The 14,787-nt window shown below is 39.9% G+C and overlaps 1 long non-coding RNA gene across 2 annotated transcripts in view; it reads left to right on the top strand.

Annotated features, from left to right (window-relative positions):
• Window positions 1–14,787, top strand: part of LOC148190018 (uncharacterized) — a 132,902-nt gene that overhangs the window by 77,644 nt on the left and 40,471 nt on the right. For both annotated transcript variants that reach the window (XR_015776295.1, XR_015776296.1), the window contains exon 4: window positions 11,081–11,214. This is a non-coding gene — a long non-coding RNA (uncharacterized LOC148190018). The remainder of the gene's footprint in view (window positions 1–11,080; window positions 11,215–14,787) is intronic.

Genomic DNA, 14,787 nt, shown 5'->3' with positions numbered 1-14,787 from the left:
AATAATAACGGCAACTTTCCAAAGTATGATGATGAGCTGCAATGTAAAATGCAAAGAAACGTATAACCTGTCTTTTGCTTTACGTCTTTTAATATTTGTTTTTCAATTCTCAGTTTGTCTTTGTGCCTCTCAGCTTTTGTGTGCTTGGTCATCACGGTAAAAAGGACAAATTTTTGGTTGGGGATTCTGTGTGGCGTGGCTCATCTGTTGGTTTGATAAACTGTAAATCATATCCTGACAGGAATTCTGGGTAGTGAGAATGGATGTGTAATGCCTGTTGTGTGCCATGAGCACTAATTGTAAATTGCTCACCATGCACTACGACATGATTAATTAATAGCTTTATTATTTGAGTGTAATCAAATGTAGTGGACTAATTATGACTGTGAAAGATTTGGTTTTTGTAGGTACTTTTTAGTATAAGTTTAAACACAAGCACAAACTTATAGGAAAGACGGCAGCTTATTAAATGCACAGGTTTGCAAATCCCAAACTTGAGGCAAAAATCTATCAAATATTTCCATCATTCATGAGGTGCGTTTGTTTGTGTGTCTCCACAAAAGGTAGGTGTTCGTCTGAGAGATTTTAGCAGTTACATCTGACAAAAATGTGGGAATGTCAGCCAATGCGTGGACTGATGATTAATTTTCAGTCAACTACAGCTGCTGCACGGCAACTGATACCAATTAGTCCTGCTGGCCATCCATCCTGTCTGGTAAAAAGCAATGACTTTTGAGTTTGATGGTGGAATGAATATCAGCTTGTCCCTCGGCTACAGCCACAAAATCTCTGCCAGACCTCTTCACCCTCTTCCATGCGATCTTAACTTCCCCGGCGCACTTACTGTATGTCCACCCTTCAGCTTCATGCTTCAGGGTCCAGTTGTGCCCACTCTCATCTGACGCGCCATGATCCATTGGAGGCCAACAGCTATCGTTCACCCGCAGGGACGACTGCTCGTGCCCTCAGCAACTGATTTGCATGGCGGCTGCCTGCTGCACTTTTATCTGTCCAGCCTCTTAGGAAGAGAGGACATAAAACCAGCAGGAAGGCCAACCTCAGGCCCTATATGCACCATCCAGGGGCCCTGAGGAGCCCTCTCCACCACCCCTCAAACCAGCCCCGCTCTAAGAACTCTGAATTAATGAGTGTGTAGCGAGCTGTATGAAGAGTAACACTTGCTGGCGGCACTGCGGAGAGGTAGGCTTCATCTTTCTAATCACATGCAGACATTACATGACAGGTTTAGTAAGTGTGACAGGAGGGTGGTGAGTCCCTTACTTTGTTAAAATACGGTAGCCAGTGAGCTCAGAAAGAGGGTTACATCAATTTCTCAATTCAGGAAACCTTTGAGATTCCTTTTACAATGGAGTGAATTACTCCAGTTTTTAGAGGACATGAATGTCTGCATGATGAAGCTACAACTAGAGCAACATGAAGTGCACAGACAATTTTCAAAAAGAAAGCTATTTTTCCCTTTAATTTAAAGAGATGCTACATCTATTTCAAACCAGCTTTGTGTCAAAACAATTTGGGTAGTATGTGTAGACGAAGTGTGGTAAATTTCCCTATATCTTAACCATGCCCCAAGCCAAGTCTATAGCATTTACCTAATTTGTAGCCAGGAGACTTTTTCTGCGCAACTGGAAGTCTGGTTTGAGTGCTTTGTGATAACAAATCAATGGCCTTATGTTTTCATGTGATTTATTATATACCTTTATTTAATTGATATGTATTTTATTAACTTTTATAACTGTTGTTAACATTATTTAATATAGTTGTATTCTCATTTTTTCAATTAATTTTATTTACTCATACCAATTTATCCATTTATTTGATCCAAGATTTATTTACTTTTTATCAGTACTATATACTCTATACTATAGGACCTTTGTTGGAGCAGACATTTTGTTTTGTCAAACACAGCTTAGTGTAAATGACATTAAGAATGGTTGAATTCCATATAGGTGTGTTAATGCCAGGGAGCTGGCTTTGTAAATGGTTGTTAGAGACGAACCAGACCTGCACTGAATCCATCACTGGTGAAACCCTTACAATGCACTATGTTAGATTTGTGTCTGACTTATCTCAACTCGCTCTGACGTCATGCACACATGGCCATAACCTCGCTTTTAAGAGCCAGACACTGCAGGTTATTTATTGCCAGGTTATTTATATTGCACTTATCAAAACAAGCAATTACAAATTGCTTTGCCAGGCGAACATAAAAAGAACACAAGGTCAGAACACAATGTCAGATACATACACATGCACACACATATAATCTATATATATATTATTATAAACAATACAAATAAATCAATAAAATAAATAAAGATCACAGGAAAGCCTCATTACAACTTAATGATGATGCTTGTTAGCCAGAGAAGTGGAGTGTGTTTAGTCCATAGGTTATAGGTGCTGTGAAGTGACAGAAAACATTAAAGGGATTACAGAGGTTTTTGGAACCGAGTCTAATTATGTCTATCATTGAAGGAAACTTATCTTTTGTGGTCAGTATTGTTGCTTATCCTCCCCATGTGTAGCCTATGTATGAGAAAATGTCTGGACCATTGATTGAGTAGTTCAGTTTCTTCATTTAGGGTTGTTTGATTAGTTTCTTTGTAAGCGATACATATTCACATGGATGGAAAACTGAGCATGCCTACCAGGCACAGGGCCGGAATTGTCAGGTAGCCCCCCGGCCTTCACCTGCAAATTGTCTCTCCAATTAACGAGTAAGACTGGCCAAGAAAAGATTCAATACTACCACAAAGAGATGCAGAGAGACCAATATGAGATACAAAGGAACCGCAAAGATACACTAATATTCATAAGTTCAAAAAAGAGAACTGCAAAGAGACATGAAACAAACACAAGGGGACACAACATAGCTACAAAGATACACACAATGACCTCAAAGAAAACAATAACAACCATAAAGAGACACAGAACAACCAAAAGTGGCCTCAAATTGACACGAAATTAACACAAGGACACTAAAAACCACAAAAACATGCATAAAGACAGCCTGTTCTTATTCCAAACTTGTAAATTACCACCGCTTTGACAGTACTTATGGCAAAAGATCGCAACAAACAAAAAGCCTCTGCATGAATAGCTACTGGATGGCGTCAGTCAAGAATTTGGCTGCACAGAACCAGCCAGTGTTATTATAAACTGCTGGATAGCCATACAGCGCCTTCAGCATCTGCATAATACGCAGATGGGCAGGGTCACTTGAGAACCAGTCGCGTCTGCATGAAACGTGGCAGGATGCCGTCAGGAAGGAAGGCTGCTGGTAATAACACAATATAAAGAGTGTGAGGGTGCCTGTAGGGCGGGTGGGAGAGGCAGTAGATGGGTCCAACTAACCCTGGACTTTGATATTGGAGGTTTAAATGTGATTTTTTTCTGCATCTCACCATGTGCCTCCTTCCCCTAAACCTAACCATCCCTGCCTTTGCTGCCTAATCCTAACCATCCTTGCTAGCATCCTACAGCTCTCACAGTATTCTCTTGATGTTGGTCCCCAAGGTTCGCACAGACCTTGGCAAAAAAGCTTTTAAATTTGCCACCCCCTCTTCATGGAATAATTTACAGAGGGACATGAAACTGTCTGAGCTGATCACTCTGGGGGAATTTAAGTCACTTTTAAACGATTGAGAAAATACCACTCCTTGTCAATGTGACTGCTACTCTAATGTTCACCAAAATTGATAATTGCACATAATAATGTATTTGATTGTTTTGTATTGCATTTTAACTGGAGGTTATGGCCACTCTTTGTGTGGTAGTTGTTTTTGTCTGTTTGTAATTATTGTTGTAACCATTGTTTGAGCTGCCCTCTTGGCCAGGTCACTCATGGAAAAGAGATTTTAAATCTCAATGAGTCTTTTACCTGGTTAGATAAAGGGGATATATATATATATATATCATGACATCACGGTAATGGCATCCCCCAAAGAGCAGATGCAGAAGAGAAGAATACCTAGAGCGTAATATGTAGACATGAAAGTCCACTGCAAAGCAAAACATGTTGATAAAGACTACAAAGAGATGCAAAACCACCACAAAGTCTGGGTTTCTTGCTCATATGTGGGAGAGGTGGTGGGGTCTATTGCATATTTGTGCCCATGGGCCCATTGTTTCATTATCAATCCATGCTTATTCAATAAACATATCTTCTAAAGGCTGAAATCGGCCCAGTTTTTCAGATTCTCTGCCGAGTTTCACCAGTGGCATATTTAAACAAATAAAACTTTTGAGAGACAAACTTGGAACACTATGAAAAGTAGACTCATTTTTTTTCTTTTTTTTCATAGGTGGAGTCTCAAAACCTTGAACCTAAAAAGTATCATCAATTCACTGGTACAAAGTTTGGTGCCCATTAGGATGATTAAGTTGGAATTTATGAGCAAAGCAGAAATTATTCACTGGCTACATATCACATAACAGTAACTGCTAAAAATAATTATTTACACTGAGTAAAAGTTCAGATCTGATAAATTTATTGGTTATTTATTACATTCTGGAATGGCATCATCTTCTGCTTCTACTTCATCAGCAATTAAGAACACATACCCAAATTTTTCAGCCAAAGCTGTCTCAACATTGTCTGCAAACAAAGGGAAGCCTACAGATGGATGTTCTGTTGCTGCCTGATCTTGACACTTCCATAGCGAGGCGCAGTTCATCTCGCACAAACCTAACAATATCTTGGTCGCACAATTAAAAGGAATGGAGCACCAGCATGCTTTTAGTTACACCTCCCTTTGATGAGTCAGATGTCTTTAGCAAGAAAGGTCTATTCATGTGAAGGTAGTACACAACTTTTTGACAAGGTTATCTGTAAGTGTTTTGACAAAAGTAATTTACAGTGCATGAATCTCAGTAGCAGGGTCATCAACTTCAATGGATAGTTTTAAGTAAGTTGTGCTTCTAGTCTTGAAGAACAACTTTGATTGAGGCTTTTCAGCCTTTGTCTGTTTGAGGCTTTTGCAGGATGTTAAAAGCAACCACTGCCGTTGCTGTTGCTGTTACAGATTGCTACCCATTTTAGCAAACCAAATCAAACATTTTCGGGTCAGATGGCTGGACAGCATCAGTTAATAATTGGGCCAGATAGAGCCCTTTGTGTCCACATAATACGCTGCTGGATAGCGTAAGGTTGGAGCGCTTCTGGTACCGACACTGGCACTGACAAAGCAGCAATATGTGACAACTTGGGATGAGAATTTGTTGACATATCCCACATAATGATGAGCTAGCAATTTGTGCATAACCCACATATTTTGACAGGCTTTCTAAAAGGTACATGACAGAGACACGGATCAAGAGAGGAAGGGCAGGGGAGCCACAGAGATTGCTGAAGCACAAGGCCCAGTGTTTGGTGCTATGCTTCTGTCCATCATAAATTTAAGACATTGTTTATCAGTGCAGCTTTAGATTAAATGAATTCATTAGGTGAAGACAGTCTACGGCTTGCTGACTCTTGAGGACAGATATAATCCCACGTGTATTTCATGAATCACATTCCCATAGTGATTCCTAGAAAAAGCCATTACCTCCTGACAGATCTGTGGGTAACCATTTTTCGCTTTGTTTCTCTGCTCAATTTAAAGCCATCCTTCTGTCTTTTCTATGTCTCCAGCTGAGATTGGTGTAGATGAGGTTGGCTGAGTTGGTTTTGAAATGGCAGGGAAGGGAGTGAGCAAGAAAAGGGAGGGAGGGAGGGATTCTGAATAAAAGAAAAGGCTTATCTGAAAAGCTGATCAGCAAGGAGGAGTTTAGCGCTCGACTGACAGCATTATCGCTTGTCATTGGCTTTACATCTGTTTGGGTGTGAGGTGGCACTTTGCAAACAAATGTGTTGTGGAGATAAAAGCAGTACAGATGTGTTACTATTTAAATTGCATGACAGTATACATTTTTAATGCATGACTCTTTGACATCCTGACTTACCATTAAAGAAAGATGATTTGTCTTCTCAAGTCGTCCTTACCACTTTGTCACGTGTCAGTCTCTGCTGCTGTCAACCTCTCGTATTTCATTCCTCATTTAACAATTAGCTTTCTAGCAGTCCTAAGACAGGATGTCAATAGGTCTTTTTTGGAGATGCTAACAAATTCTGCTCAGCCTTACACTTCCAACGAAAACGGGTAAAACATCCTGTCATATTCCACTCTGCCCCTTTTAACCATCGCTGTTGAATTCCCAGCGTGCTCCTACTTTCTGCCCTGTCAAAAAGCGTCATCATCAGCAAGTTTTCCTCAGAATTGCGTGAAAGCGCTCTAGTCAGTTTCTACACAGTGTGCCAGCTGAATGACTCCACAGTAAGTGCTGCCCCGTACAGGTTTCCCATGTGTGTGGCCTTGAAACCCTCCCAGCACCCGTGTGCCACCCTGTCACTTTGATTGCATTTGCTGTTCTCCTCAGAAAAACAAATCCAACATCTCACCATCATGTAGTCCTGAAAAGATTTGGTGTCAGTGCAAATTCTCCGTCTGTCTCATCCATGTTAGATTTTAATGTATGCAGCTGAAATAGATCCTAAATGTTTGACTTTTTGCCTCCTCTCATCTGCCTTCCTTTCTGTAGTCAGAGACTGTCTCGCTACTTTGATTTTCTCTGTTCACTAGGTGAAAGAGTTGGCAAATAAAGATTTGATTTGTCCTGCTTCTCTTTGAACTGCAGTGAATAACAACACCACACAAAATCACCAAAGCACTCGTTAATACCTCAGAATTGCATTTTGCATTCGCTAAACTGGCTTAAATGACTTGTGCATGAACATAATTACATTTTGCATGTGCTTAATTTAACTTTATTTCATGTTTCAGCATTGTAATATCTGCCCTTTTACCATCATTCTGTGGCACATGTTAAATTATGTTAAATTAAACATCTTTATCTCTCAGTGACCACCTGCTATTCTATTTTGCGTTCATGCTGTGTTGTGAAGCCGTGCACAATAAATGCTCTATGGTTGCTCAGCTCTACCTCAATGAGGGATTCAACCGTCACTCTTTGAAGTGTGAGCCTGCTCTTTGCCAAACCTTTGAGTTGGAGACACAAAAGAAAAAAAAAAAGATTTTCCTTCTCTCTCTTTCTTTCTAGTTTAATTACCTACAGAGGAAAATCGTTTCCTTTCACCTATGCTAGTAGGTGTATGTATTTATGTATACTTTAGTTGTTATGTGAGGTCCTAATCATAAAGCCTACAGTGCCATTTAAGCCTTATGAAGCCTATTTATCATCCAAGAGACCCTTAGCTGTTGTACCTTTCACTAATACATTCTAAGGGATGTAACACTAGGACGATTTTGTTATAGGTTCAGAAGCAGCTAATTACAGTACCTGCAAGTATTTAGCAGTGAAGTGATTTTATGTTAAAATTAGAGTATGTACTAGGCTTGAGCGGTACAGAATTACGGTATAGCAGGGTGCTGACAAGTCCTGAAGCTATGTTTTTCAATAGAGGCACTCCTATTTCTATTAAACTCATTGTATGTAGTGCACAGCATGCACCACCAGAGCTCAGTCTGCAGTTTCTACTTGTACAGGCAGCTGAGTTGAAAAACACAGCAACATCCAGTGGTAGAGGGATAAGTTGCAGGACTGAAAACAGCCAGTGACCAGCAACGGCAAGGAGAGACTGTAGGAAGTAACGACATGTTTTTTACATCTTACTTGGTGAATTACGAATTTATTTTGACCAAACGGTAGGTGATTTTTGGAACAGTGGACTTACTAACTAGATTACTCGCAAGAGAAACCAAGATGGTTTGAGTGAGTTTTATTTTGTTTTTGTCAAGTTTGAATGAAGTGTGTTTCAAGATGAGTTAACAAAGCAATTAAGCCTCGTCAGTCTTCTGTGACAGAGAGAAACTGGAATTTCAAAGGTGTACATTTGTATTTCTTTGTTTAATAAGGAAAATAGGTGTTACTTTTCTTAACATTTTGTGGGTTTCTATTGTGTATTTATTAGGGAAAAGCTTTACTAAAAAGCTGAAAGTAAGTCATGCACTCCTTGCCACGGTGGTGGTTGTGGTGGGTTAGCATTGGACACTTTTACAGTCATACCCCAGTGAAATTTCAGGAAGGTATGAAATATTTCAAATACCAGAGCATGTGAGTGCCAAGGAAGTGACTGGGGAGCACAAAAGGAAGGTATTTGGATGTAGTGCAGAGCGGATTTTTTATTTATTTATTTATTTTTAAAGCTGGAGGATCTATTTTTCTCCTGCTCCAAATTTATATAACACTCAGGTTTTATTTGCGAGATTACTGGTGTTTAAGCTAAAACAAAAAATACATACAAAAAAGCTTTTTCTGTTTGGGGGCTGCAGTGAGCGAACAGAGTGCAGTGGGGTGAAATTTGAGTTGAGAGCAGTGCGGCCTGAGGTGGCTTTGAGAACGAGAAAAAACAGCTCTGTGAGCAAGAAGTGGAAATTCTCAGCACTCCACCATGCTCACATTGTCTGATAATAAAATGCATGTATATATATATATATATATATATATATATATATATCATATTTTTATATATATTTGTGACACCCACAAAAGCTATGGTAACATTTTATGTAATTGTGCTTTATTTATTTTGTTCTATTTTTGGGTTCCAAAAAAGATAAAAACTAGCTAGTTTTTTATAGCCCAGTGTTGTTGTGTGCCATAAAGCAATACATATTTTTTCGTGAGATTGTACCAATTCACCAAAGTTGCATAGTACAGGAGCAGGTGTTCAGGGTGAGTAGTGGGAATGAAAGAGGCACTATTCTTCCTGTTACAAGTCAGTGTATCATCTATATGATGTAGAAGCTGTTATTTACAGGTAAAAAATGCCTACTGTTACTTAATGTGAGCAGGGATTACATTTTTTTTCTCTTAAGTGAAGCGAAGTGGGAAATAGGTCACATGCTTCATGAGTCACGATTTCCAAAGTCTGTTTTCTTTTCAATTTATCACATCTTGTATCAATAAATCAACTTTGTTTACCTCAGTCAAGTTAAAAAAAACTTCATTTCAGTGTATTAACCTCTTTTTTTCAACCCTCTGGCCTTCCCATTCCATTGTTGGACTTCAATACAAAATGCACAGCAAATGTACCCTAACTTTAACTGGGTGCTCAGTTGCCTAATCTCTTGCCATGACCACAATCTTTCCCTAAACTGTTGTTGCAGCATGTAGATATTGCAGAAAGGATGATTTTTTAAAAATGTTTAATTAAGTCTAGGCTTTGCAGAATCATCCATTATTCTGACTCTCTTGCGATATGGTTGGACTACAATCAGCAGTGATGTAATGTTGTACAAAAGTGCTTTGTGAAGTGCAGTGTTGCTCAGAGTGAAGACATAGCATAAAGAAACCTCTAAATGGTAGCACAAGCAAAATTTTGCAAAATGCAAATGTCAAACAAAACAGTTAATCCAAAGCTATTTCAGTGTATTGGAAAGTAACTTCACCACCACCCCCTATTTTCTTTCAAAAGTGGTGAATGTCATGTTGAAAATCTCACCACCACCTCACCATCCACAGTTGGTGGGGCCCCAGTACAGCCTAAAATGCTGGGCTCTCTGGTGAAAGTCCGGGGTTTGTTGCACCCATCCACTGCCCCTCCTGTCTGCACAACACGTTCTCATCCCATCTCGTCACGTTGCCGCTTTGTCTGTGAAATTTCGAGTCTACATGCTACAGGATAAGGGAAAAGATTAGGGAAAAAGAGGCATATGGTAGAAAAAAACATCACATTCAAATGGGAAGTGAACACCGGACTTCTGCATCAAAGTCTGGGTTTGATCGACCCATCCACCTCTCCTACCCCCCGCTCTATTGGTGACTTGTGTTTCTTGTATTACGTTGTTTCGAGTAGCGTTTCAACCTTATGCCGTCCTGCCATGTTTCATGCACACACGACAGCTTCGAACTGGCAGTGCTGTCAAATGAACTGCCATGCGCTTATTGGGTGGTTGCACCAAGTGGCATCCAGCCATCTGCCAGTGTATGATAACACTGCACCCAGTTCTGTCTGGCAGCTGATGCCGTCCAATGGCATTCCATGCACATGCAAAAGGTCTCTTTTGGTGTCACGTAATTATGCCAAAACACTGACACAGTGGCAGTATTTTAAGTTTGGAATGAAAATGAGCTGGCCCGCTTGTTTTATAACACCGCGAAAGGTTCTATCTGACTGCATTATAAACCCGCTGCCCGGTGACATATTGTACCACAGCAAAAAGTGGCTTTATATTATGCCAAAATCACTGACACAGCGGCAGTATTTGACAACTTTAGAATGAGAATGGACTTGTATCTTCAGAGGACTTCAGAGCAAGGAGTAACCAGCCGTCAGAGTAATGGGCTTTCTGTCCAATGGGACTTTTTTTGAACTAACAGGGCCTCCGAATAGTGGGCTACTGAAACAATGGACAGCCCCCATACACACCAGGCAAGCAACACCTGATCTAGGAATTAACGAAGCTCTTTAGCCCTTTCAACTACAGCAGTATGGCATTCTCCAAGCAGCAGCCTGCCCTTGCTGCCTCTCCAAGATGAATAAAAGGACAGGAGTTGGGGTATATTAGACAGAGGAAAATTACTTCACTATTCTCTGCTGCTCTCTGATCCCTTTTCTTCAGTTTTCTCAAAATGCTCTCATTCATCTTCATATTTCATACAGATTTTAGCACAAGTCAATCTGAAAATATAACAGTAGAAACTACAAACATCATATTTGAGTAAAATATTTGGTTCGAACCAGGTAGAGAGTAACACATATTCACTCCCAGGAGATGTCCGGCACCATAGCCCTTTGCATCTGTGCAGCTAACGAATCTCTACTGGCAATTAAATGTCTTGGTCAAGGGCTTGTCAAAGAACAGGTAATTACTTTCCCCCAAACAGATCATCCGGTCTGGTGAATCTAACCTATGACAACTCCAGAAGCACTGCTCTGCATTTCAAAGCTCAAGGCGACCTCTGTTCCACATATATGACACATTTTAGAGACACAGCTCTGGTGTAAACCCAGTGTCTGCGTGTGACTGTCTCTCCCCTTTCTTGTGTCCCGATACAGACGGAACCGCAGCTAATGAAGCAGCAGCAGGAAGTACCAAAGCGCTGCATTGACAGCCAGAAGGCAGAGGAGCAAAACTACGCACGAATATAACTGATGCTGAGCGGATCCGACAGAAGAAACAACTGGACCAGGTAAAGAAACAGAATGAGAGAGGTACAGAGACAGAGAGTCAGAAATAAAGAGAGGACTGTCTGTGGGGGTGGGGTGGGTTGTTAAAGGGGTCTTTCCGTGCTTCAGTGAGCTAACTGGCTGCACTGACTGCTACAGGGATGAAAGAGACCAGAGTCTGGTCCGCTTTAAGCTCATTAAACACAGAGCCAGCCTCTCCTACTGAATCCGAAAGGCCTCCACAATCTCTCTAACCCACACAAATAAAATGCCGGACATACCGAAAGAAACGTTTATAACACAAAGTGATGGTGTCAACAGTTGACGTAGCACAGCATTGGGTGTACGGCATTACTGTAATAACATCTCATTTGTGTGAAACGCAGTTTACTGTTCTAAATTCAGTAGTATGATATTTAGGATTATTCATTGCCTTTATTAATGCAGCTAAGAGTGAAGAGCGAAGAGGACCTTTCCCGTCACTCTTAGTTGTGCTAATAACGGTAATAGGGAGAGAGAATGGGGATGATGTGCAGCAAGGGGGCCACAGGTTGGAACTGAACCCAGACCATTGCAGAGGTCTCAGGCTACATAGGTAAAAAGGCTCTACTCAGGCCGCCCCAGTAATCACGTAACGTTTACCAATAAACACTAATGTCATTATTTTCATTACGCTATTCCTTAATTACACTGAAAAACTTTTTTCTTTTTATTTAGAAAATTGCACCTGTTTAAGTATTGCTGTAATTTGGGACTAGATATTTTTTACTTGTTTCAAAAAATCTTGGTACATTTTTCCTATTATGTTGGCAGATAATTTTGCCTATTTTACATAATATTTGCCCCATTTTATTGCATTTTTTTCTTTTTTTTGAGAGCTCACTTTTTGCAGTGTATCTGCATGATAAGCAGACAGAAAAAAAAATTCAAAGTTGCCAACAATAGCAATGCCACCCAGTGTGCACCCAGTGCCTTCAGTCTGCGCAGTCTCTGCTGACTGTGGAGGACCAGGTTGTCTGACAAATGATTTGAAAATCTCCTCATGAGGAGAAACCACTGCTCTAATGATAAACATATCAAGTAAACAGCACTAGTTTGCTATAGAGCTGATCTTAGTTAATTTCTTAAATTGTGTGTACAAATAGTCTAAATCTTTAAATTTTTGTCAATATGGACATGCTACATATCATTAGCTCGATTTTAATCTCAGCATTTCAGTCGTATAATTCTTTGACTAAAACCATGAGCATGGGAATATAATTCGTTTACCACAATGTTCAATAACAAAGACAAAAAAAGTGGTTATTCCCTACCTTTAACCCTTTCACCTCAGCAAGATGGAGTCAAGCAGCTGAGCAAGAAATGGTCCAATAATTATCAAGAAATAAGTAAAAAGTTGCAAGACAATTACTTGGAGATTATGTCTTTGTTGGTGTGCCTGCAACTTTTCTCTGAAAGAGAAAAATAGTGACTGACCTCTTTGGAGCTGTACAAAGATTTTTCTCTCAACTACCACTTTCATTGTGCGATCTCTTTATACAGAGCAAAAGATAATTGTGTTGATGAAGGCTTTTCATTTTTCCCTCCTGAGAGGTGAATCACTGTTTAACAGGGTAATGACTCGTGACTTTAAGCACTGACAGTAGCAGCAGAACCACATGTGGAACCTGACTTTAACACTGGATATTGTTTTCCTAGAAAGATCTCAAGTCATAATGTCGGTGACTTTTTTTAACCGTTTGAACCTGATTGACGCAATAAGGTTGAAAGACTTGCAACCCCTCTTCTGAAACGCATAACTTAGTCAAATTAGAGCACACACACTTCATTTTCTTTCGAGTATTGTATCTTCATGCACAGATGCACCTCATATTTGCATGTGTGCAGACTTTTCTGAGCATGTTGTATCTTCATGCATAGATACGCTGAACAGAATCTTTGAAGACCTCGCCTTATCACAAGTTATCCAGCTGTTGTTTGAACATCCATAGTGGCAAATTTAGCTACTATGATGCTCAACATGCATCTCAAGCCATTGTAAGCCTACAAAAAGTTTTATTAAAATAAAATCTAAGAAGTACATATAGTAAAATAATACTAATAATAAACTTTATTTATAGAGCACTTCTCATACAAGGGATGCTGCTCAAAGTGCTTCACAATAAAAAAAAGCAACACATAAAATCAAACAAAAAAACAAGATTAGATAATTTAAAGACGGGCAGTGATAAACAAGATATAAAAGTCAATGTTAAACAAACAGAGAACAGTAAAATAGGAGGATTAATATAAAATAATGTTACAAGAATGTCATTAGTAAAAGCAGGACTAAATAAATAGGTTTTCAGCAGTCTTTTAAAACTGTTCAAAGATGGGGCGCACATAGGAGAGCGAGCACTTCATGCTGTGTCCTCGCCGCAGAAGCCACGGGTTTGACTCCCACCTGCAGCCCTTTGCTGCATGCCATCACCTCTCCCTCCCCCTTTCACACTCAACCTGTCCTATATAATAAAAGGAAAAGGCCAAAAAAAATCTTAAAAGAAAAAAAATGTTCACAGAGCCTGCTTCTTTTATAGCTCTTGGTAGGGTATTCCATCATTTTGGAGCATAGTTAACAAAAGCTGTGCTGCCTATTTTCTTGTGTGTATAATTATGTGTATTTAAAAACCCAGCAGCAGAAGATCTGAACACTTATGAAGGGTTATAGAATGAGAAAGAGAGAGGGTCTGCAATTCTCCATTAAACCAGTAGATAATTTCAACAAAAAAATCCATTTCTCCACAAAAAGAAGAAGTGTCATGTCCTTGGTCTGGCAGTGTTATATTTGATATCTAGATGTACAATCTGTTTCCAACATTTCTGCTTTGCTGTGTTTACTGAAGCGAGACACTGCAGGGACAAATATGATCAAAATCATGTGAGGACAAAGGTGGCTGAAGGCTGTTTTTTGGTTTTTGGGGATGAAGGTGACTGTTTTTGTGTGCAGTGTGTGTGTTGGAAAATGTATCCTTATTGGATCCTGCGGCATGTTATGTCAATGTGATCCTGGAATTGAATGCCTGCATTGTAGATGGCATCTAGCTTTCTAAAGCAAGTGTTATATATTTAGTGTTGACAATACAGGTGTTTGAGCTTGAAGGACATTGGGGTGCTGAAGGACCAGTGTGAAGGATTATGTGTCATCTAGCGGTGAAGTTGCAGATTGCAACCAATTGATACTTCTATCGTGTGCCAAGCGTGCAGGAGAACTATGGTAGCTGATGCAAAAATACTAAAGGCCTTATCTAGAGCCAGGATTTGGTTTGTCCATTCTGGGCTACTGTGGAGAAATCGTGGTGCACCGTGGAGGAGGACCCGCTCCCTGTATAGGTATAAATGGATTATTCCACAGTCACAACACACAACAACTCATAGTTGCAGCTGATAATAAACTAATGAATATTTTATTCAGTTTATGCCACTATGTCCCCCTAAAACCTTCACAGTGGCCTTTTAAGAGATCATTTTTGGAATACAGTTATGTTTTTGTATTAGGTTTACTCTGCGCTCTTCCTCACCTGAGACTGACGCTGTTGCTGCATGGTGGTCTCTCATCC

Source organism: Plectropomus leopardus, chromosome 3 (genome assembly GCF_026936395.1).
Source record: "Plectropomus leopardus strain MGB_pleo_1.0 chromosome 3, ASM2693639v1, whole genome shotgun sequence".
NCBI lineage: Eukaryota > Metazoa > Chordata > Actinopteri > Perciformes > Serranidae > Plectropomus > Plectropomus leopardus.
The sequence above is the reverse complement of the archived record's forward strand: the minus strand, read 5'-3'. Positions and strand labels throughout refer to the sequence as shown.